Raw genomic sequence first — 25,636 nt, 5'->3', positions numbered from 1 at the left:
CAAGAAGCAAAAGATCAACTATACAGGGAAATAGAGGTTATAAAAAACAAACAAACAGAAATCCTAGAAATGCAGGAAGCAATAAGCCAACTTAAAAACTCAATTGAGAATACTACCAGCAGAGTAGAACACTTAGAAGACAGAACATCAGACAATGAAGATAAAGTATTTCAACTTGAAAAGAACATAGACAGCTCAGCAAGACTGTTAAGAAACCATGAGCAGAACATCCAAGAAATATGGGATAACATCAAGAGACCAAATTTAAGAGTCATTGGGATACAGGAAGGAACAGAGTTTCAAACCAAAGGAATGAGCAATCTATTCAATGAAATAATTCGAGAAAACTTCCCAGACTTGAAGAATGAGACAGAACCCCAAATCCTAGAAGCCTATAGGACGCCGAATGTGCAAAATCATAAGAGACCCACACCTAGACACATTATAATGAAGATGCCCAACATACAGAATAAGGAGAGAATTTTAAAAGCTGCAAGAGAAAGGAAGCAGATCACATTTAGGGGTAAGCCAATCAGGATAACAGCTGATCTTTCAACACAGACTCTGAAAGCTAGAAGATCCTGGAATAACATATTTCAAACACTGAAAGAAAATGGGTTCCAACCAAGAATTGTGTTTCCAGCGAAATTAAGCTTCAGGATGGAAGATGAAATTAAAACCTTCCACGATAAACAAAAGTTAAAAGAATTTGCAGCTAGAAAACCATCTCTTCAAAACATCCTTGGCAAAACATTACAGGAAGAGGAAATGGAAAATAACAATGAAAACCAACAGTGGGAGTTAGGACACTAAAGGGGGGAAAATAATCAAAGTGGAAAACAAACCATGTTTAGTAACATAAATAAACAAATATGGCTGGAAGAACAACCCATATCTCAATAATAACCCTAAATGTTAATGGCTTAAACTCACCAATCAAGAGACACAGGCTAGTAGAATGGATCACAAAACAAGACCCAACAATATGCTGCCTACAGGAGACGCATTTGATAGGAAAAGACATACATAGGCTGAAGGTGAAAGGTTGGGAAAAATCATATCACTCATATGGACTTCGGAAACAAGCAGGAGTATCCATACTCATATCAAATAAAATAGATTTTAAGCCAAAGTTAATCAAAAGGGATAAAGAGGGACACTACATACTGCTCAAGGGAACCATACACCAACAAGACATAACAATCATAAATATATATGCCCCAAACAATGGTGCAGCTATGTTCATCAAACAAACTCTTCTCAAGTTCAAGAGTCTAATAGACCACCATACAATAATCATGGGAGACTTCAACACACCTCTATCACCACTGGACAGATCTTCCAAACAAAAGTTGAATAAGGAAACTATAGAACTCAATAACACAATTAATAACCTAGACTTAATTGACATATATAGAATATACCACCCAACATCAAGCAGTTACACTTTTTTCTCAGCAGCACATGGATCCTTCTCAAAAATAGATCATATATTATGTCACAGGGAAACTCTTAGACAATACAAAGGAGTAGAGATAATACCGTGCATCCTATCTGATCATAATGGAATGGAACTGAAAATCAACGATAAAAGAAGGAAGGAAAAAGAATACATCACTTGGAGAATGAACAATAGGTTACTGAATGATCAATGGGTTATAGAAGACATCAAGGAGGAAATTAAAAAATTCTTAGAGATTAATGAAAACACAGACACAACATATCGGAATCTATGGGACACATTGAAAGCAGTTCTAAGAGGAAAATTCATTGCTTGGAGTTCATTCCTTAAAAAAAGAAAAAACCAACAAATAAATGATCTCATACTTCATCTCAAAATCCTAGAAAAAGAAGAGCAAAACAACAGCAAAAGAAGTAGAAGGCAAGAAATAATTAAAATCAGAGCTGAAATTAATGAAATCGAAACAAAAGAAACAATTGAAAAAATTGACAAAACTAAAAGTTGGTTCTTTGAAAAAATAAACAAAATCGACAGACCCTTAGCCATGCTAGCGAAGAGAAGAAGAGAGAGAACTCAAATCACTAACATACGGGATGAAAGAGGCAATATCACAACAGACACTTCAGAAATACAGAAGATAATCAAAAATTATTTTGAATCCTTATACTCCAATAAATTAGAAGATAGTGAAGGCATAGATAAATTTCTTAAGTCATATGATCTGCCCAGATTGAGTCAGGAGGATATAGACAACCTAAACAGACCAATATCAATTGAGGAAATAGAAGAAACCATCAAAAGACTACCAACTAAGAAAAGCCCAGGACCGGATGGGTATACAGCAGAGTTTTACAAAACCTTTAAAGAGGAACTAATACCAATACTTTTCAAGCTACTTCAGGAAATAGAAAAAGAGGGAGAACTTCCAAATTCATTCTATGAGGCCAACATCACCCTGATACCTAAACCAGACAAAGACACTTCAAAGAAAGAAAACTACAGACCAATATCTCTAATGAACCTAGATGCAAAAATCCTCAATAAAATTCTGGCCACTCGGATACAAAAACATATCAAAAAAATTGTGCACCATGATCAAGTAGGATTCATCCCTGGGATGCAAGGCTGGTTCAATATACGGAAATCAATAAATGTTATTCACCACATCAATAGACTTAAAAATAAGAACCATATGATCATCTCGATAGATGCGGAAAAAGCATTCGACAAAGTACAGCATCCCTTTATGTTCAAAACTCTAGAAAAACTAGGGATAACAGGAACATACCTCAATATTGTAAAAGCAATCTATGCTAAGCCTCAGGCTAGCATCATTCTGAATGGAGAAAAATCGAAGGCATTCCCTCTAAAATCTGGAACAAGACAGGGATGCCCTCTCTCACCACTTCTGTTCAACATAGTTCTCGAAACACTGGCCAGAGCAATTAGACAGACGAAAGAAATTAAAGGCATCAAAATAGGAAAAGAAGAACTTAAATTATCACTATTTGCAGATGACATGATTCTATACCTAGCAGACCCAAAAGGGTCTACAAAGAAACTATTAGAGCTAATAAATGAATTCAGCAAAGTGGCAGGATATAAAATCAACACGCATAAATCAAAGGCATTCCTGTATATCAGCGACAAATCCTCTGAAATGGAAATGAGGACAACCACTCCATTCACAATATCTTCAAAAAAAATAAAATACTTGGGAATCAACCTAACAAAAGAGGTGAAAGACTTATACAATGAAAACTACAGAACCCTAAAGAGAGAAATAGAAGAAGATCTTAGAAGATGGAAAAATATACCCTGTTCATGGATAGGCAGAACTAACATCATCAAAATGGCGATCTTACCAAAAGTTCTCTATAGGTTTAATGCAATGCCAATCAAAATCCCAACGGCATTTGTTGTAGAAATAGAGAAAGCAATCATGAAATTCATATGGAAAAATAAAAGACCCAGAATAGCAAAAACAATGCTAAGCAGGAAATGTGAGTCAGGCGGTATAGCGATACCAGACTTCAAACTATATTACAGAGCAATAGTAACAAAAACAGCATGGTACTGGTACCAAAACAGGCGGGTGGACCAATGGTACAGAATAGAGGACACAGAAACCAATCCACAAAACTACAACTATCTTATATTTGATAAAGGGTCTAAAAGCATGCAATGGAGGAAGGATAGCATCTTCAACAAATGGTGCTGGGAAAACTGGAAATCCATATGCAACAAAATGAAACTGAATCCCTTTCTCTCGCCATGCACAAAAGTTAATTCAAAATGGATCAAGGAGCTTGATATCAAATCAGAGACACGCCGTCTGATAGAAGAAAAAGTTGGCTACGATCTACATACTGTGGGGTCGGGCTCCAAATTCCTCAATAGGACACCCATAGCACAAAAGTTAATAACTAGAATCAACAAATGGGACTTACTCAAACTAAAAAGTTTTTTCTCAGCAAAAGATACAATAAGAGAGGTAAATAGAGAGCCTACATCCTGGGAACAAATCTTTACTCCTCACACTTCAGATAGAGCCCTAATATCCAGAGTATACAAAGAACTCAAAAAATTAGACAATAAGAGAACAAACAACCCAATCAACAAATGGGCCAAGGACCTGAACAGACACTTCTCAGAGGAGGACATACAATCAATCAACAAGTACATGGAAAAATGCTCACCATCTCTAGCAGTCAGAGAAATGCAAATCAAAACCACCCTAAGATACCATCTCACTCCAGTTAGATTGGCAGCCATTATGAAGTCAAACAACAACAAGTGCTGGCGAGGATGTGGGGAAAAGGGTACACTTGTACATTGCTGGTGGGACTGCAAATTGGTGCAGCCAATTTGGAAAGCAGTATGGAGATTTCTTGGAAAGCTGGGAATGGAGCCACCATTTGACCCAGCTATTCCCCTTCTCGGTCTATTCCCTAAAGACCTAAAAAGAGCATGCTACAGGGACACTGCTACATCGATGTTCATAGCAGCACAATTCACAATAGCTAGACTGTGGAACCAACCTAGATGCCCTTCAATGGATGAATGGATAAAAAAAATGTGGCATTTATACACAATGGAGTATTACTCTGCATTAAAAAGTGACAAAATCATAGAATTTGCAGGGAAATGGATGGCATTAGAGCAGATTATGCTAAGTGAAGCTAGCCAATCCCTAAAAAACAAATGCCAAATGTCTTCTTTGATATAAGGAGAGTAACTAAGAACAGAGTAGGGTCGAAGAGCATGAGAAGAAGATTAACATTAAACAGGGATGAGAGGTGGGAGGGAAAGGGAGAGAGAAGGGAAAATGCATGGAAACGGAAGGAGACCCTCAGAGTTATACAAAAGTACATACAAGAGGAAGTGAGGGGAAGGGGAAAAATAATACAAGGGGGACAAACGAATGTCAGTAGAGGGGGCAGAGAGAGAAGAGGGGAGGGGAGGGGAGGGGAGGGGTGATAGTAGAGGATAGGAAAGGCAGCAGAATACAACAGACACTAGTATGGCAATATGTAAATCAATGGATGTGTAACTGATGTGATTCTGCAATCTGTATATGGGGTAAAAATGGGAGCTCATAACCCACTTGAATCAAATTGTGAAATATGATATATCAAGAACTATGTAATGTTTTGAACAGCCAACAATAAAAAATTAAAAAAAAAGAAAAAAAAACCAATATGGATTTATTATCTTATAGTTCTAGATATCAGAAGTCTGATGCACTTATTGCTGGGCTAAAATCAGGCCTCCATCCTCTTCCAAAGCCTTCAAGGTAGCATTCATTTCTTTGACTTTTCAACTTCTAGAGGCTGCCAATGCTCCTTGGCTAATGGCCACCTCCTTCTTACTCTTCTCCTTCATTTTTCTACTTTTTAGGAACTCTTGTAAATATATTAGGCCCATCCAGATAGTCCACAGCAATACTTTCATCTTAATATGCTTTACCTACTCACATCTACAGTGGTTGTTTTGTCATTCAAGGTAACATTACAAGTTCCAGGGGTTAGGCAGTGGACATCTTTGGAGGGTGGGGTGGGGTTCACAGCCACCATGCAAAACTCACCATTGTCAAGTCTGGTTTTGGTTTTATATTGTTGCAGTTATACCACAAAAGAAGATTGGAGAAACAATCTTAGTACACAGAATACTGGCATGAGAGCTCTGGTATCAAACCTTGGATTTCACATGTACTGTGTAACCTTTTGTTATCTTTCCTAGTCTCATATTTCTCATATCTAAAGTTAGAATAATTATTTAAAAAAAAAAAAAAAAGAAGGTACCTATGAAGTAAGTGGGTGCTACACACAGAACATTCAGTAAGAAAGCAAAGAACATTGAATAACAGAGCAAAACCATTCATTTTTAGTTTAAATTTTATCTTCATTAGAAAATATCTTAAAATTTCAAAAATATGAATATACCTTCTTCAAAGGAGTTGATGCTTAAGATGCTTGTCAAAACTTGATGATTTCTAATTAGTTTTTATGTTTAGTTTTCTAGTCTTCAGGTCTGAGTGAATTAGAATATATAATTAATAATACCAAAGGTTATTAGGACAGCAGCCTAGGAATGAAATTTCCAAGGGGAACTTGGAATAATATCTTAATTTCCATAAGGGGCAGAAGTGGATCCTGAAACACCAGGCCACTAAAGAAAATGCAATTATTGAATGCTACAAGAATTACTTCAACACTATGTTGGTCAGCTTTCCATCAGTATAACAAAACACCTGAGATAATTCATTTATAAAGAGAAAAGGTTATTCTGTCTCATGTGTTGGAGGTTTCATTCAGTTCATGATCCATTAGCCCCCTTAGTTTTGGGTGTGTAGTAAAGAGCACATCATGGCAGAACAACATGAAGGAGCAAAACCACTCCACTCATGGCCAGTGAGCAGAAAAAAAGGAGACAAAGGGGAACCGCAACCCCCTTTATGGGCTGTTGGGAGACATTCAACATCCAAACCATAGCAAACACAGAAGTCCTGCTTAGAATTACTTGACTTCTATTATCAAGCAGATGGTTTGTGATCATTTAGAAAGGAAGAGATGATTTGCTAAAACCAACATCGACTTGCTAAGAACAAGTCTTACCATATCTTGGGGTTTTTGTTTTTGTTTTGTTTTTTTGAGAGTATTAAATTAGTGAGTGATCTAAATGAACCATATTTCAAGTCCAGGAGCCTAGGAGCAGGTGATATTCTTGGCCCCAGTAAGCTCTCGGCACAATGGACAGACAGGTGCTTGAGATTGAAGATGGTGCATGACAAAGGGACCCAGAGAAGGGGATCTGATGATCAGCCTGGGTCCGATCTAGAAATAATTTTTGTTCCCAGAGCTGGGCAAGCAGCATGATTGGTTTTGATATGGAGATTGTCATGCAGAGGGTTATAGTCTCTGGATCATGAAGGAGAGAAGGAAATACACTCTAGGAGGAGACACTGGACTGGGATACCATGTGCAGAAGGCCTCAGCTAATCCCAAAGGAAGTCTGGAGCACAGTGACCTCAAAGATGTCTTGAACTGAGGTAAGGTCCAAGCCTCTGTTTCCCTTCCTACTCCAAGGGCAGGTCGCTGGACGTGCATCATGCCTGGCAAGGCTGGGTCCTGAGGTAATGTTGCAGTCCCTGGGCAGAGGGGAGGGTAGGGGATATGCCCAGCTCTGAGCCTGCAGCAGCTGGGGGGAAAAAGTGCCTCACACTGAAGGATGGATGGACTGCATGCCACAGCAGACACTCAGACACTCAGCTGGATGCTGGCTCTCTACAGCACCAGGAACACTGCCTCCAACTCTGAGACCACTAGCATGACTCAAATAAACATGGCACTGGGAGTTCTGGGGAATTCATGGACTTTTGCAGAAAGATCAGCTCTTTGCTAGCAGTGATTTAACATCTTTGAGCTTCAGGTTCCATCTATCTTTATACAACATTTAGGGTCAGAATTAAAAGGCATAAAACATAAAGGTATTGAGCACTGATTCTATTATACAGTAAATGCTTAAGAAATGTTCGTTTCTTTTGCCCTTCCCATTTCTTTGTGGACTCTAAGAAGTGTTGAATCTGCAGGTGGGAATCGGGTATCTAGGATAACAGGAAGAAATAGGATATGAGGACCTGAAATCAGTCAGAATCAAAACACCAAAGGAAAAACTCTAACGACGGGATTAAGGGGCTGAACCAACCGGTTTACTAACGACTTGAATTAACCTGGAGAGAAGACTTGCATATTAAATGTGCAGATGAACTAAAACTTAAAAAAAATACCCCATATATCCACAAAGCTATTAAAGTAAGTACATACATTAATAAGTTATATTTAAAAAGAAATATCAGCATGTTGGATGATAAGAATCAGATCACTTTACAGCTTAGAATGATGGAATAAAATAAAGAATAAACTTAACTGGGATAAAGTTGAAATATTTAATGTAAGTCCAGTGGTTCGGTTGTACCCACATGCACACACACACCAGAAAACTAAATAATAATTGCTGAAGTTACTAAGTAAAAATGCAGCTCATGAGCCAGGTTCCACATTTTTGCCTTCTGTATTATGCAAGTAGGAGGTATAAATTCTAAACCCTTTATATGGTTAACTTTCATTAATCCTCTCAACAAGCCTGTAAGACTGAAGCTTTCCTTACCTTTGGTTTTCACAGAGATGAACTGTGGCTTCAAGGGCAAGTAGTCCTGTTCAAGGTCACACAGTGGCAGAAGGCGGAGTCAGGAAACTGAGAACCCTGAAATGACAAGTGCACACACATGACCACCATGCATGCTACCTTTCCATGTGAAGGAGGAAGGAAACTAAATGAACAAACTACTGCTATACCATCTGGTTCCCAGCCAGGGCAGGTGCATGGCAGAAAATTGGGAAAAAAAAATACTTAAGTTTTAAAGAGAGACATTAATTGGCTCATATACTGAAAGTTCAGATGTAGAATAGCATGAAGCGTTGAATGAATCTAATGGCCTTATCTCTATTTTTCTGCAAATCTCTCTACTTGGCCTCCTCTGATGTAGACTTTACCCCAGCCCAATTTGTGGCTTTAAACCAGTTCTTGTGAAAAGACCTATGATTTTTAACTCAATTCCAGACACACTATGAACCAGATGTGCTACGTAGTTAATACAATCTTGAGTTCATTGACTTCTGGGTCAAGAGAAGGCATAGTACTGCTGTTTTCAACACAGTTAATCAAGACTCTGGTATCAACTCCAGATGTGCATTTTTGGAGGAACATAAAACATAGATCATAGAGGATGTAGGACTATAGCACAGTTTTAGTGTGGGGACATGGCATATTCCAATTCCGAGTCTTTTGTTGTTTTCAATACCAACTTTCAGCTAGTTGAATACATACCACCCATGCTTCTTAATCTACAAACTAGAAATATTGAAAATACGTATGTTGCAAATACATATGTTGCTGGAGAGGTTAAATAGGACCAAATTCTATAAATGTCCAGGAATGGAACATTCATTGGGTAATCATGGTCTCCAGACTCTAGCTTCTGCTAAATTCAGTTCAAGAATTGCCTAGAAGGACCCCATACACTGCCTTAACTCTGCCCCCATCCACCTAAACATAAATCCTGGCCCCTTTCCCTGATTTCTACAGAAAAACAAATAAGATCTCCTATCTCCGCAATTCCCACTCTCAGGCCCTTTTGTGTCTTACTAAAATTTGGGAGCAATGGCTAGGGTTTACTTCATGGAAACTGAACACTTAAAATTGAATATTGGGAGTGGGAATGTAGCTCAGTGGTAAAGCACTTGAACCCTTGTTTAGTATGCACTAGGTCCTAGGTTCAAACCCTAGTATTCCAGGTGCATGCGCGCGTACACACACACACACACACACACACACACACACGTTGAAGTCAGACATTCTTGCTTTCTTTTATTATAAAATAATAAAATAAAATAAATTTATAGAATACTCACATTCTCCTAACATTTTAAGAAAAATTTGGGGGGAAAATACATTTTCTCATTAATGAAGAAAGAGATAATGGTTGGGAAATGTGAAGACCCTGCTCAGATTCCAAAATTCAGGGTTTTTAATTCTGTAATTTTTCCATTGTATGATGTCCCTCTTTCTCTTGCGATCTACAAGTATAACAAACTACCTTCTCAATGGCAGTCATCTTCTATGTTGGCCTCGCCACAGCTTTATAATAATAAAACTACATTTAAGACACCTGCATCACCAGATGTGGTGGCTCAAACCTGCAATCTCAGCAGGGAGGCTGAGGCAGGACTATTGCAAGTTTGAAGCCAATCTAGACAATTTTGGAGACTCTATCTCAAAATGAAAAGTAAAAAGAGCTGGAGATATACTTCAGTGATAGAGCCCCTTTGGGTTCAATTCCCAGTACCCCCCCCCAAAAAAAATAATAATAAAATAAAATAAAACACCTGCATCAATTATTTCTGCCATGGTGCCTTTTTCCACGAATGGCAGGCATATGGATACCCAGATTCATTCTCTGTCACTCCCACTGTAATTTCTGTCATTTCTTCCTCCTTAGTCTCTCTCACATGATTCTTCTTTCTGTCCTCACTTGCAACTGTTTAAATCCAGGTTCTCAGCATCTCTCACATGGATTGCCAAAAATTCAAATAAATTAAAGAGAAGTTTAAGGTATATTTCTCCCCACCAGACTCAATATTATTATGATTTTAGTTGGGAATCTCCTAATTTAATGTTAGAGAGTACTTTGGGGAATTCTGTGTCCCCTGAAAGCAGGGGTTGAAGATATTTTCTGAAAGAATGAGTCTTCAGCCCCCCCCACCCACTGCACTTAAATCTATCAGATTCATTCAAAATCCCTGCTGCCTCTTAAACTCCAGGAAAATGACAGTAGCAAAAATGTTTTTAAAAATACAGAAAGGGGGCTGAGAATATAGCTCAGTTAGTAGAGTGCTTGCCTGGCATGCACAAGGCCCTGGGTTCAATTCCCAGCACCGCCAAAAAAAAAAAAAAAGAAATTATAAAAATACAGAAAGGAAGGCAAAGAGAATGGGACATGTCAGCAGAGGTAGGTTTAGTGGAAAGAGGGTAAGAGAGCAGCAAGTGAAGTGGACCTTCGATGCCCTAGGGAAGCCCAGTCCCACTACAAAACCCAGAGAGGTCAGACCCAGGGTTCCAAGTCCCTTATGAAGTAGGCTTGAGGAGTGTGGTCAGAAGATTCTTCAGAATCCTGAAAAGGAAAAATGAGATTCGATTCCTGGGAAAATTGAATCGGGGAGGCTCTCCTTGGGGCATTTCATGCACTCTCTCCTGTGAGGAGGAGACAGTGGTTCTGAAAAATGGGGGTTAATGGCAAATTTATATTCCAAATAGTGAAACGACCCCTTAGCCCCCCATCCTTACTGGGTGAGTTTGGTTGGTTAAGATGCTATGCACAAGTTTCTTTCCTATGAAGTTACTGTTTTTCCCTTTGTCATGAGTAAGTTTATGGACAGAAACTTACTGCTCTTCATCCAACTCTGCCTACTAGTTTCTTTTTTATTTACTGCACAGGGCACAGCATAAATCTGAGATGTCTCTCACAGGAAAAAAGCCAAGAGAGCTTCCTCCTCAAAACTCCAGAGGACAACCACCTCACACACGTATCATGTAAAAGGGGCACTCATCTTGTCTTAATTAAGAGGCGGGGAGTTGGGGGGTGGAGTTGAATTCCCTTAGGATATGTATAACGGTTTAGATATAAGGTGTCCCCGAAACGCTCATGGGTGAGATAATGCAAGAAAGTTTAGAGGTGAAATCATTGGGATTGAGACCCTTAACCTAATCAGTGCATTCATCCACTGATTATATGAGGATTATAACTGGGTGGTAACTGTAGGCAGTAGGATGTGGTTGGAGGACATGCCACACTGGGGGTGTGCTTTTGGGAGACATATATATATATATATATATATATATATATATATATATATATATATATATATTATTATTATTATTTTTTAGTTGTGATTGGATACAATACCTTTAGTTTATTTATTTTTATGTGGTGCTGAGGATCAAACCCAGGGCCTCGCACATGCTAGACCAGCTCTCTACCACTGAGCCACAACCCCAGACCTGGGGTATATATTTCATCCCTGAGAGATATCAACAAAGTAGAGGAAGGGGATTGAGCAGGAAGGAGGCGGGGAGGATATAGGGAAGTACTGGGGAAAGAAATCTACCAAATTATGCTGTGTCTATGCATGAACACAGTGTAATGAATTTTGCTTATGTATATAATTAAATGCACTAACTAATGATAATAATACTAATAATAGAAGGGAGATTAATACAGTAGAGTAAGTGGATCAGGGAGAGGGAAGGAGAAAGGGAAAGGGAAGATATTGGGGAAAGAGACTGATAAAATTATGTTATAAAATTATGTTATATGCATGTATGAATATGACATAATTATACATTGTATTATTACAAATAATTATTATAACACACCAACAAAATTTTAATTAAAGATTAAAGAAAATCTTTAAAATCTGATCAAGAAACTAAAGGTTGTAAATTCTGGTCAAACAGAATTTTCTGAAAAAGGCCAAAAAAATGGAACATATTAACCCAAAGAAAGTTAGTGCGGCTATATTAACTGAAAACTCAACTATAAGAGAAGAGTAATGGGGGCTGGGGATGTGGCTCGAGCGGTAGCGCGCTCGCCTGGCATGCGTGCGGCCCGGGTTCGATTCTCAGCACCACATACAAACAAAGATGTTGTGTCCACCAAAAACTAAAAAATAAATATTAAAATTCTCTCTTTAAAAAAAAAAAGAGAAGAGTAATGAGTGATATTTAAAAGAATCAATTCACCAGGAAGATAAAAACAATGCTCAATGTATGCTAAAAACATAGCTTCCAAATACATAAGGCAAAATGGACCAAATATGAGAAGTAAACAAATCTACTAATAGCACAATTAACAAAGTTGATCTAAACAACACATATAGAACACTTCATTCAAGACAGAGTTAAAATTCTTTTTAAGTACCCAAGGAGAATTTGACAAATATTAGCCATATGCTAGACCACTCTGTCAATTTTAAATGATCAAAATCATCCAACTATGTTCATTGATCATGGTGGAATTAAGTTACGAATTAAATTTTAAAAAGGAGAGAGGAATTTTAATGCTTGTAAATTAAGCAATACACTTCTAAGTTACCTTAGTAGCTAGCAAAGACAATACATTAAAATACAATAAAGTAATATCCATTTTAATCAAATGAGTTTAAGTATGACATTGGGACTTGAGGTATGCTTAGTAGTAGGGTGTATGCTCAGCATGATCAAGGCCCTGGGTTCAATCCGCAGCATGCTCCCCAAAATGATATATGAGATGCCCTTAACAGTTCATTAAAAAAATCATGACTTGGAGAAGGAAGATGGCGGCGAGGGGAGTGCATTGCCCCCGTGTGCTGCGTCACTGTGTGGGAGTATGACAAGTCAGGACGGCTAAAGACTATCTTGTTAGGAATTTCCAGCAATAGTGGGGTGCTCCGGAACCTGGAGGAAGGATTTCCATCGCACGAGGATCGGCTACGGGGACTCAAACGCGAGAGGTTTGTCGCATGGAGGGTAACACTGCTTATTCAGCAAATCGCCCCGCGGCTAGAGTCTGCAGCGCGCACTGGGAAACGAGGAGATAGCGACGCAGGGATACAGCGCTGCAGTTTCTGCAAGCTGTGCAAGCACCATACTCAGGGCTGAATTCTGGGTTCGAGACGGGGGAAGGAAGCGGTCCATCTCGGTTCTCCACACCGGTCAGACCACAGAGGAGGCCAGCAGCCACCATGTTGGAAAGCTGATGTCACCATCCCTGTTTTCGACTGACCGCAGCTCATTCAGCCATAGAACAGGTAATTTCAGGCTTCCATTCGCCTGTGGCTTGCAGACAGATTGCTCGGGCTCAGTGCCTGGGTGCTTCTTAGTGCCTGCTCTTATCGGAGCGAGCACCGAGCGAGGGGCGGCCGAGTTCCGGCTTCCGGAACCGCCCTGGCCCAGGGCTGGGGAGCCTGCAGAGGCTGCTTCTTGGAGTCTGCTCTTATCAGAGCATACACCGAGCATGGAGCGGCTGAGTTCCGGCTCCTGGAACTGCCCTGGCCCAGGGCTAGGAGCCCGCGGAAACTGCTTCTCGGTCCGGGTCCTGCTGAGGGCCGGTCAGGACTCACCCGTTGCTTTGGTTGCCCGGCAAGGGGAACGAAATGCTGCCATTCCCATAGGATACCAACATGGCAGAGATCTGATGTCATCAGAAAGCGGCGGAGGAGAGAACTTCATCAATACCAGCGGCGACAGAAACAGTTGGTCTCCTGGTAGGGGGGGTGAGGCACAGACACCCGAGTCTCTCTCAATTTGTCGTTGAGCCAGAGGGGAGGAGCCGGGCCGCTGCCAGCGCCCTGAGCAGGCCCAGCGGCTCGCCGGCGTGGTGACCGCGTGACCCCAATTGGAGAGGGGGCGGAGCGGAGCCGCCACCCGCGCCCGCAAGGTGGGCAGACCCGCGACCCAGTGGTACACGGGCGTGGTAGGAAGGGCAGGGCAGAGCCGCCGCCCGCACTTGCAAGGTAAGCAGACCTGTGACAGACTGGCGGGTCAGGCCCAGCGGCCTGCCAGCGTGGTACACACGTCACCCCAACTGGAGTAGAGGCAGAGCAGATCCTTCACCCACGCCCGGATCAGGCCCTGCCGGGGTGGTGGTCACGTGACCCCAATTGGAGTGGGGGCGGAGCGAAACCGCCACCCTTGCCCGCAGGGTGAGCAGACTGTGACCAACCTGCAGATCAGGCACAGCGGTCCGCAGGCATGGTAGGAGGGGCAGGGCAGAGCCACCGCCCGCGCCTGCAAGGTAGGCAGACCTGCGAAGACCGGTGGATCAGGCCCAGGAGCCTGCCGGCGTGGTAGCAGAGTCGCCGCCCATTCCAGGAACAGGCCCAGCGACCTGCCAGCAGGGTAGTCACAACACCCCAATTGGAGTAGGGGCAGAGCAGAGCCACCACCCGTGCCCGAAAGGTGGGCAGATCTGCTACCGACCAGCGGGACAGGCCCAATGGCCTGCCGGTACGACAGACACGTCACCCCATTTGGAGTAGGGGCAAAGGAGAGCTGCCGCCCGCGTCTGCAGGGTAGGCAAACCTGCAACCGACCGGCGGATCAGGCCCGGTGGCCTGCCGGCGTGGTACACTCGTCACCCCAATTGGAGTAGGGGCAGAACAGAGCCGCCGCAAGCGCCCAGAAAAGGCCCAGTGACCTGCCGGCGTGGTAGTCACGACACCCCAATTGGAATAAGGAGAGAGCAGAGCCGCCGCCCGCGCCTGCAGGAAAGATACGCAAGCAGTATGAAAAGACAAGGAAAGAAAGGACCACAAGCAATGCAGGTCAACGCAACTTTAGAAGAGGTAACAGCTGCAGCAGATGGAATGTCAGATAAGGAATTCAGGATATACATGCTTCAGATGATCTGGAGTATCAAGGAAGACATTAGACAGCAAAATCAGACAATGAGAGATCACTTCGACAATGAATTACGCAAACAAATCCAGGAAGCAAAGGATCAACTTTACAGGGAGATAGAGGTTATAAAAAACAAACAAACAGAAATCCTAGAAATGCAGGAAGCAATAAACCAACTTAAAAACTCAATGGAGAATACTACCAGCAGAGTAGAACACTTAGAAGATAGAACATCAGACAATGAAGACAAAGTATTTCAACTGGAAAAGAACATAGACAGCTCAGCAAGACTGTTAAGAAACCATGAGCAGAACATCCAAGAAATATGGGATAACATTAAGAGACCAAACTTAAGAGTCATTGGGATACAGGAAGGGACAGAGCTCCAAACCAAAGGAATGAGCAGTCTATTCAATGAAATAATACGAGAAAACTTCCCAGACTTGAAGAATGAGACAGAATCCCAAATCCTAGAAACCTACAGGACGCCGAATGTGCAAAATCATAAGAGATCCACACCTAGACACATTATAATGAAGATGCCCAACATACAGAATAAGGAGAGAATTTTAAAAGCTACAAGAGAAAGGAAGCAGATTACATTTAGGGGTAAGCCAATCAGGATAACAGCTGATCTTTCAACACAGACTCTGAAAGCTAGAAGATCCTGGAATAAAATATTTCAAACACTGAAAGAAAATGGGTTCCAACCAAGAATTGTGTATCCAGTGAAATTAAGCTTCAGGATGGAAGATGAAATTAAAACCTTCCACGATAAACAAAAGTTTAAAGAATTCGCAGCTAGAAAACCATCTCTTCAAAACATCCTCGCCAAAACATTACAGGAAGAGGAAATGGAAAATAACAATGAAAACCAACAGTGGGAGGTAGGACAGTAAAGGGGGGGAAAATAATCAAAGAGGAAAACAAACCATGTTTAGTAACAGAAATAAACAAATATGGCTGGAAGAACAACCCATATCTCAATAATAACCCTAAATGTTAATGGCTTAAACTCACCAATTAAGAGACACAGGCTAGTAGAATGGATCACAAAACAAGACCCAACAATATGCTGCCTACAGGAGACACATTTGATAGGAAAAGACATACATAGGGTGAAGGTGAAAGGTTGGGAAAAATCATATCACTCATATGGACTTCGGAAACAAGCGGGAGTGTCCATACTCATATCAAATAAAATAGATTTCAAGCCAAAGTTAATCAAAAGGGATAAAGAGGGACACTACATACTGCTTAAGGGAACCATACACCAACAAGACATAACAATCATAAATATTTATGCCACAAACAATGGTGCAGCTATGTTCGTCAAACAAACTCTTCTCAAGTTCAAGAGTCTAATAGACCACCATACAATAATCATGGGAGACTTCAACACACCTCTCTCGCCACTGGACAGATCTTCCAAACAAAAGTTGAATAAGGAAACTATAGAACTCAATAACACAATTAATAACCTAGACTTAATTGACATATATAGAATATACCACCCAACATCAAGCAGTTACACTTTTTTCTCAGCAGCACATGGATCCTTCTCAAAAATAGATCATATATTATGTCACAGGGCAACTCTTAGACAATATAAAGGAGTAGAGATAATACCATGCATCTTATCTTATCATAATGGAATGAAACTGAAAATCAACGATAAAAGAAGGAAGGAAAAAGCATACATCACTTGGAGAATGAACAATAGGTTACCGAATGATCAATGGGTTATAGAAGACATCAAGGAGGAAATTAAAAAATTCTTAGAGATTAATGAAAACACAGACACAACATATCGGAATCTATGGGACACATTGAAAGCAGTTCTAAGAGGAAAATTCATTGCTTGGAGTTCATTCCTTAAAAAAAGAAAAAACCAACAAATAAATGATCTCACACTCCATCTCAAAATCCTTGAAAAAGAAGAGCAAAACAACAGCAAAAGAAGCAGAAGGCAAGAAATAATGAAAATCAGAGCTGAAATTAATGAAATCGAAACAAAAGAAACAATTGAAAAAATTGACAAAACTAAAAGTTGGTTCTTTGAAAAAATAAACAAAATCGACAGACCCTTAGCCATGCTAGCGAAGAGAAGAGAGAGAACTCAAATTACTAGCATATGGGATGAAAAAGGCAATATCACAACAGACACTTCAGAAATACAGAAGATAATCAAAAACTATTTTGAATCCTTATACTCCAATAAATTAGAAGATAGTGAAGGCATAGATAAATTTCTTAAGTCATATGATCTGCCCAGATTGAGTCAGGAGGATATACACAACCTAAACAGACCAATATCAATTGAGGAAATAGAAGAAACCATAAAAAGACTACCAACTAAGAAAAGCCCAGGACCGGATGGGTATACAGCAGAGTTTTACAAAACCTTTAAAGAAGAACTAATACCAATACTTTTCAAGCTACTTCAGGAAATAGAAAAAGAGGGAGAACTTCCAAATTCATTCTATGAGGCCAACATCACCCTGATACCTAAACCAGACAAAGACACTTCAAAGAAAGAAAACTACAGACCAATATCTCTAATGAACCTAGATGCAAAAATCCTCAATAAAATTCTGGCGAATCAGATACAAAAACATATCAAAAAAATTGTGCACCATGATCAAGTAGGATTCATCCCTGGGATGCAAGGCTGGTTCAATATACGGAAATCAATAAATGTTATTCACCACATCAATAGACTTAAAAATAAGAACCATATGATCATCTCGATAGATGGGGAAAAAGCATTCGACAAAATACAGCATCCCTTTATGTTCAAAACTCTAGAAAAACTAGGGATAACAGGAACATACCTCAATATTGTAAAAGCAATCTATGCTAAGCCTCAGGCTAGCATCATTCTGAATGGAGAAAAACTGAAGGCATTCCCTCTAAAATCTGGAACAAGACAGGGATGCCCTCTCTCTCCACTTCTGTTCAACATAGTTCTCGAAACACTGGCCAGAGCAATTAGACAGACAAAATAAATTAAAGGCATCAAAATAGGAAAAGAAGAACTTAAATTATCACTATTTGCAGATGATATGATTCTATACCTAGCAGACCCAAAAGGCTCTACAAAGAAACTATTAGAGCTAATAAATGAATTCAGAAAAGTGGCAGGATATAAAATCAACACGCATAAATCAAAGGCATTCCTGTATATCAGCGACAAATCCTCTGAAATGGAAATGAGGACAACCACTCCATTCACAATATCTTCAAAAAAAATAAAATACTTGGGAATCAACCTAACAAAAGAGGTGAAAGACTTATACAGTGAAAACTACAGAACCCTAAAGAGAGAAATAGAAGATCTTAGAAGATGGAAAAATATACCCTGTTCATGGATAGGCAGAACCAACATCATCAAAATGGCAATATTACCAAAAGTTCTCTATAGGTTTAATGCAATGCCAATCAAAATCCCAAAGGCATTTCTTGTAGAAATAGAGAAAGCAATCATGAAATCCATATGGAAAAATAAAAGACCCAGAATAGCAAAAACAATGCTAAGCAGGAAGTGTGAATCAGGCGGTATAGCGATACCAGACTTCAAACTATACTACAGAGCAATAGTAACAAAAACAGCATGGTACTGGTACCAAAACAGGCGGGTGGACCAATGGTACAGAATAGAGGACACAGAAACCAATCCACAAAACTACAACTATCTTATATTTGATAAAGGGGCTAAAAGCATGCAATGGAGGAAGGATAGCATCTTCAACAAATGGTGCTGGGAAAACTGGAAATCCATATGCAACAAAATGAAACTGAATCCCTTTCTCTCGCCATGCACAAAAGTGAATTCAAAATGGATCAAGGAGCTTGATATCAAATCAGAGACACGCCGTCTGATAGAAGAAAAATTTGGCTACGATCTACATTCGGTGGGGTCGGGCTCCAAATTCCTCAATAGGACACCCATAGCACAAAAGTTAATAACTAGAATCAACAAATGGGACTTACTCAAACTAAAAAGTTTTTACTCAGCAAAAGAAACAATAAGAGAGGTAAATAGGGAGCCTACACCCTGGGAACAAATCTTTACTCCTCACACTTCAGATAGAGCCCTAATATCCAGAGTATACAAAGAACTCAAAAAATTAGACAATAAGAGAACAAACAACCCAATCAACAAATGGGCCAAGGACCTGAACAGACACTTCTCAGAGGAGGACATACAGTCAATCAACAAGTACATGAAAAAATGCTCACCATCTCTAGCTGTCAGAGAAATGCAAATCAAAACCACCCTAAGATACCATCTCACTCCAGTAAGATTGGCAGCCATTAAGAAGTCAAACAACAACAAGTGCTGGCGAGGATGTGGGGAAAAGGGTACACTTGTACATTGCTGGTGGGACTGCAAATTGGTGCAGCCAATTTGGAAAGCAGTATGGAGATTTCTTGGAAAGCTGGGAATGGAGCCACCATTTGACCCAGCTATTCCCCTTCTTGGTCTATTCCCTAAAGACCTAAAAAGAGCATGCTACAGGGACACTGCTACATCGATGTTCATAGCAGCACAATTCACAATAGCAAGACTGTGGAACCAACCTAGATGCCCTTCAATAGACGAATGGATAAAAAAAAATGTGGCATTTATACACAATGGAGTATTACTCTGCATTAAAAAATGACAAAATCATAGAATTTGCAGGGAAATGGATGGCATTAGAGCAGATTATGCTAAGTGAAGCTAGCCAATCCCTAAAAACAAATGCCAAATGTCTTCTTTGATATAAGGAGAGTAACTAAGAACAGAGTAGGGACGAAGAGCATGAGAAGAAGATTAACATTTAACAGGGATGAGAGGTGGGAGGGAAAGGGAGAGAGAAGGGAAATTGCTTGGAAATGGAAGGAGACCCTCAGGGTTATACAGTGGAGGGGGTAGAGAGAGAGGAGGGGAGGGGAGGGGAGAGGTGGGGAGGGGGGATGGTGGAGGATGGGAAAGGCAGCGGAGCACAACAGACACTAGTATGGCAATATGTAAATCAATGGATGTGTAACTGATGTGATTCTGCAATCTGTGTATGGGGTGAAGGTGGGAGTTCATAACCCACTTGAATCAAAGTGTGGAATATGATATGTCAAGAAATTTGTAATATTTTGAACAACCAACAATAAAAAATTTAAAAAAAAATCATGACTTTAAATGATTGTATAAGAAAATCTAAAATCTCAACCATCCAGTGTCCAAAACAAGAATTTACAAAAACAAATTACTCTGAAAGTTAGAAAAAAATAACTAGAGATGAGAGCAGAAACTACTGAAGAAGAAAATAAGTAAGAAAAAAAACCCATCAAGAACAAAAGTGGAGGACTCTGAAATAAGCAAGGAAACTAAATGTTCTATGCTGGTATTATTGTGGTGTGAACTGAAAAATACAATCAGTAAGAGTGGGAGTTATAGGGTATCGATCAGTAAAAAATATAGATTATAGATATAAGATTTTGATAAGTGTATTAAGACAATTATAAAGAACTGTCATAGGCAGGCCTGAATCTCCATTTTGCTGCCTTCTATTAAAAAAAACAACTGTTACAAAAGCTGTTTCTAAGAAACTGAAATGAAATCTGTTTTCTGTTAAATTAAAATATATATATAGATATATATTGTCTTCTGTACTTTGTACCCCACAAAATGTACTCAACCCAGGATATGGTGGTCTTGGTGACTCAAGACTTTGAAGTAGATTCTTGCCCCCCACTAACCACCAGCTTAAACCCAGGATGCCGTTATCTAACACCTGCTTCAACCCGACATGTGGTTGTCTTGAGTTGCTCTGCTAACTGCTGTTCCGCTTGCTTGCATGATGCTAAGGAAAGTCCCTGAGCTGTGGTTTTCATCCTTAAATCCCCAAGATTCAGGCCAGGAAATTACTGTTCTCCCACAGAGCTGCAGTCTCTATGGGTAGGTGACAGTCCCTGGCCAGGTAAATAAAGCTCTCTTTGATTTGAATTCGGACTTAGACTGTTTTCTGAAGCAGCTCCTCATAACAGTATCAACAAACTATAGCTCATATACCAAATTCAGCCCAACATCTGTCTTGAACAGTCATTTTTTTGTATGGTGTATGAGCCAAAAAAGTTTTTTTGCTCTTTTTAAATGTTGGGGGGATGATCAGAAAAATAAGTATATTTTGTGGCACAAAAAAAAATTCAAATTTAATTTTTATAGTTTTACTAGAACCCAGACACAATCACTCCTATGTTGTCTATGACTAGTTTCACAATACATTGGCAGAGGTGAGGAGATGCCCACCTTATAGTTTGGATCTGGAATGTCCCCCAAAGGCTTGTGTATTGAAAACTTGGTCCCCAATGCAATTCAGAGGTGGGACTTTGGGGAAGTGATTAGATCATGAGTGAGCTAACTTCATCGATGGATTAATCCAGTGATTAATTCAGAGCTGAATGGACTATTGAAGGTGGTGGACTTGCTTGCATGACTCTTAAGAAAGTCTAAGGAAACTGTAGGACATGGTAGCTAAATAAAGAGAGTAGGTTCTTGGGGACACGCCCTTAAAAGCTGCCTTTTGTCCCTGGCCTGCCTCCTTCTAACCCTTTCTCTCTCCTTTTGCTTCCTGGTCACCATGACTTTAAATTTCTTTCTTTCTTTTTTTTTTTTTTTTTTTTTTTGTGGTGGTACTGGGGATTGAACCCAGGGCCTTGTGCATGAGAGGCAAGCATGCTACTAGCTGAGCTATATCCCCAGCCCCCTCGTCACCATGCCTTTGTTCCACAATGCCCTTTCATCAAAATGTACTGCCTCACCACAGCCCCAGAAACAATGGAGCCAGTTGACCATGGATTGAAACCATGAGTGAAATAAATCTTCCCTCCTTCAAGTTGATTTTGTCAGGTATTTTGTCACAGCAATGAAATGCTGAGTAGCATATCCTTGCCCTTTGTTTTTTACTCCCTGAAAAGTCTAAAATATTTTTATCTGATTATTTAAAGTAGTTTATAAACCCTTGGCATATAACAATGTTTGCACACACAATACATACTTCAAAACAAACAGCTTATTAAAGTATTGAAAGTGAATAAAACGGTGATCAGCTTATAGACTGAACCTTACTGTATCTATTAGTATTAGTTTACAGCTCACAACATGTAAAATATTTACTATTAAGGGCCACCTTTCCTTTTTCTATGGTATCAAGGTAATGAAAGAAAAAAACAGAGACATTAAGAGACAGAATGAGCACAAATTACATATTAGCAGGTATGAAAGGTAAAAATATCACTACAAATCCTACAAGACATTATGAACGATTTCATGACAATAAATTTGAAGTTTTAGGGAAATGGACAAATGCCAAGATAAACATCAAAACTTGTCAAGAAGAAATAGAAAATCTTACCAAGAAGAAAAACTGCATCTACTACAGAAAGTAAACTTGTAAGTAAAAACCTTCCACAAAGAAACTCCAAGACCAGAATTCTTCCCTTTGTTTAAGGAAGGAATACCAATAACATAGAAATTCTTCCAAAGTATAGAAAAGCTCATTTTTATGAGTTTTATCAAGTCAGAATAGCCTTGATATTAAAATCTGACAAATACATTATAAGAAAGAAGAATTAAAGCCAGATGTACATATATATTACAGTCACTTTTATATAAATTATATATTTCACAATTTAAAATCTTAAAGACTAAAAACAAAACAGAAAATTACTTAGAAATGAATATATGAACTTCCAGGTTAAAAGAATTCATCAAATATCCCCCTCATGTTAGAAAAGAGAAAATGATAGGATAAGCAAATAGCTGCTATAGAGTGAATTAAAGGGAATTACTAAGATTAACAAAATGTTTCACACATATTGAATTATAATCTAAAATTACACCATAAAGTCTCTAAGACTGTCAAAATTATTCCAATACCAAAAGCCAGCCTGGTATGTGGAAATCAATTTGTGCAATATGGAAGAGACTTAGATGTTCACATCTGTGCTGTCAATCTAAATAACAATCAGAGGGAGATTCTCCAAAGTATAATATTTATGTGGGAGTAGAACAGCATTTCAGGAGGGAGGAGGGAAGAGCATGGGAAGAATATGGCATCACAATGGGAATACACATGCCATAGTAAACTATGTGCATGTTCAAAGAAGTTGAGGCAAGGGGAAATTTTTAAAGGCAAATATGAGAATAATTGCACAAGGTATTTTGAAAAAATAGACCTTGGCCACAAGGATTGATAACAAGAGTGCTGCCAGTCCCAAAGTTGAGTAGACAGTTGCTGGGTAGATATCCTCATAGAAGTGTGTGTATGTGTGTGTGTGGTGTGTGTAAGGCTGCAGTGACCCCTGTGTAAGAATGTGGTTCTGAGAGTCTTTGTGAGTTACTATCAGGCAGTCATGCATGAGAACACTTCTTTCATCACTTTTCAGCGTTATGTATTTTTTGGTCAGGGTTGGCAGAAATTACTCCATTTTGATTCTGACAACTTTTGCCATTCTTTTCATTACATCAGCACTGGCAAGCATCTTTTGAAAATTCAAAAATAAAGAGGATTTCAAGAAATGGGAAAACATCTCATGTTCATAGATCAGAAGATTTAATCTTGGTAAGATGACAATACTACCCAAAGCCATCTATATAGATTCAATGCCATTTTATCAAAAGCCTCATGACTTTTTTGTTTGTTTTTGCAGACATAGAAAAACCCATCCTAAAACATACAATTGATCAACAAATATATGAAAAAATAGTCAACATCTTTAACAATTAGAGAAATGTAAATCAAAACTACTCTAAGAGTTCACCTCACTGCTGTTGGAACGACAATCATCAAAAACACAAGTAACAATAAATGTTGGCAAGGATATGGGGAAATAAGGCACACTCGTACATTGCTGGTGGGACTGAAAACTGGTGCAAGCCCTCTGGAAAGCAGTATGGAGATTCCTTAGAATATTTGGAAAGGAACCACCATTCGACCCAGTTATCCCACTCTTTGGTATATAGCCAGAGGACTTAAAAGCAGCATATTACAATGATGCAGAGAGGAATTTGGGGATACAAAGAAAGATATACTGACTATCAAAAGAGAAACACCCATAAATTTTTGGAATGCAAAACAGGCAACTCGTACACAACCTGGCCCTTGCCCTTGGTCTACATCCTTGCCAGCAAAAAGTAATATGATGAGAAGGCAATGAGCAAGTGCTAGAAAAACAGGGAAGAAATTAGGTTACTACTCCAACTCCACCTCTAATCCAGCTCCTAGCTTCTATCCCTCTATAAATATTCACACTCCAGAAAAGGGGCTGCTGTCTCTCTGGAGATAGCCTACTCTTCTAAATATTTACTTTTTCCTTTACCCCATAAAACATTTCTCTGGAGATACTGCATTCTCCTTTGAATGTCTGCTTTCCTTGATTTTTCCTGATTGGCACATGCTGGAATTATTTTTTGTCACATAAGCTAGGGACTCCATTTGTCCAGAATGGAGGTCCCTCTCTCTGGGAAAAAAACACAGGGACATTTCCAGTTGTGATTTTCTGAGCAATAGTAAATGTCCTTTGTATGTTAATGAGATTCATAGTAACGCTCCCTAGTTTCAGAATGGGACCAGGTTATTAAAAAAAAAAAATACATGATTAAAGGATTAGAACTGTCCTCCTCACCCTGACCTAAGGTCGAAGAGAGGGTCTAGAGATTTGAATTCAATAACCAGTGGCTATCAATGATTTAATGAGTCATACCTGCATGCTTCCGGAAGCTCTTAGGTTACGTGAGCACATGGATATGTTAGAGAGAATACGGAAGCTCTGCAGGGTATTCCCATACCTTGTTCTCTTCCATTTTGATTGCTTCAGAGTTGTGTCCTTTATAATAAAATTTGTATAGTCTTTTCTTGAATTCTCTTACTGTAATGAATTATCAAAACTGAGGGGGGAAATCAGAACCCTTCAAATTTGTGTGAGCCAGGTAGAAGTGGGGTAGGCTGGCATCTGAAATGACAGCAGTCTTGGGAGACTGAGCCTTCACTCTGCGGGGTCTAACACTCAGGAGTTAATGTCAAAATTGAATTAATTTGTAGGCCTCCCCCCAGTTGGTGTTAGAGAATTGGTGCTGAAATGATGTAATTGTTTCAGGAAAAAAAAAAAAAAAACATCAAACAATAATGCTAAGTAAAATAAGCTAGAACCAAAGAGCAAATAGTGGTTGACTCCACTTACATGAGGTACCCAGAGTAGGTAAATGCATTCAGACAGAAAGCAGAACAGATGTTATCAGGGTCTGAGAAGGAATGGAAAATTATTGTTAAATGGGTAGTCTGCTGGGGATGATGAAGTTCTGGTGATGGACTCACAACAGTGTAAATGTGCTAAGGAACATAAAGACCATACCTGAGACTGTGTTTTGTCTTGACTCTTGTGTCTTCGCATGAAAGGAATTCAAGCAAGACATGAGAATTAGTAAAAGTATATCAAAGTTTATTAGAAGAGAAAAAAGATGAGGAAGCACCCTCAAGGGTGAGAGTGGGCTACTCAGAGAAGAGAACAAATCTCACTTGTGTCCCAGCTTTTGGGGGAGACAGGAAGGAGGTCCCATGCCAGTGTCACTTTTTGGTTCTAGATTGAGACATTATATGAGCTATCCACCTAAGGGCAACTCTTGGTCATCTTGGC

The sequence above is a fragment of the Marmota flaviventris genome, chromosome 15, assembly GCF_047511675.1.
Source record: "Marmota flaviventris isolate mMarFla1 chromosome 15, mMarFla1.hap1, whole genome shotgun sequence".
Lineage (NCBI taxonomy): Eukaryota > Metazoa > Chordata > Mammalia > Rodentia > Sciuridae > Marmota > Marmota flaviventris.
This window is presented reverse-complemented; position numbering follows the sequence as displayed.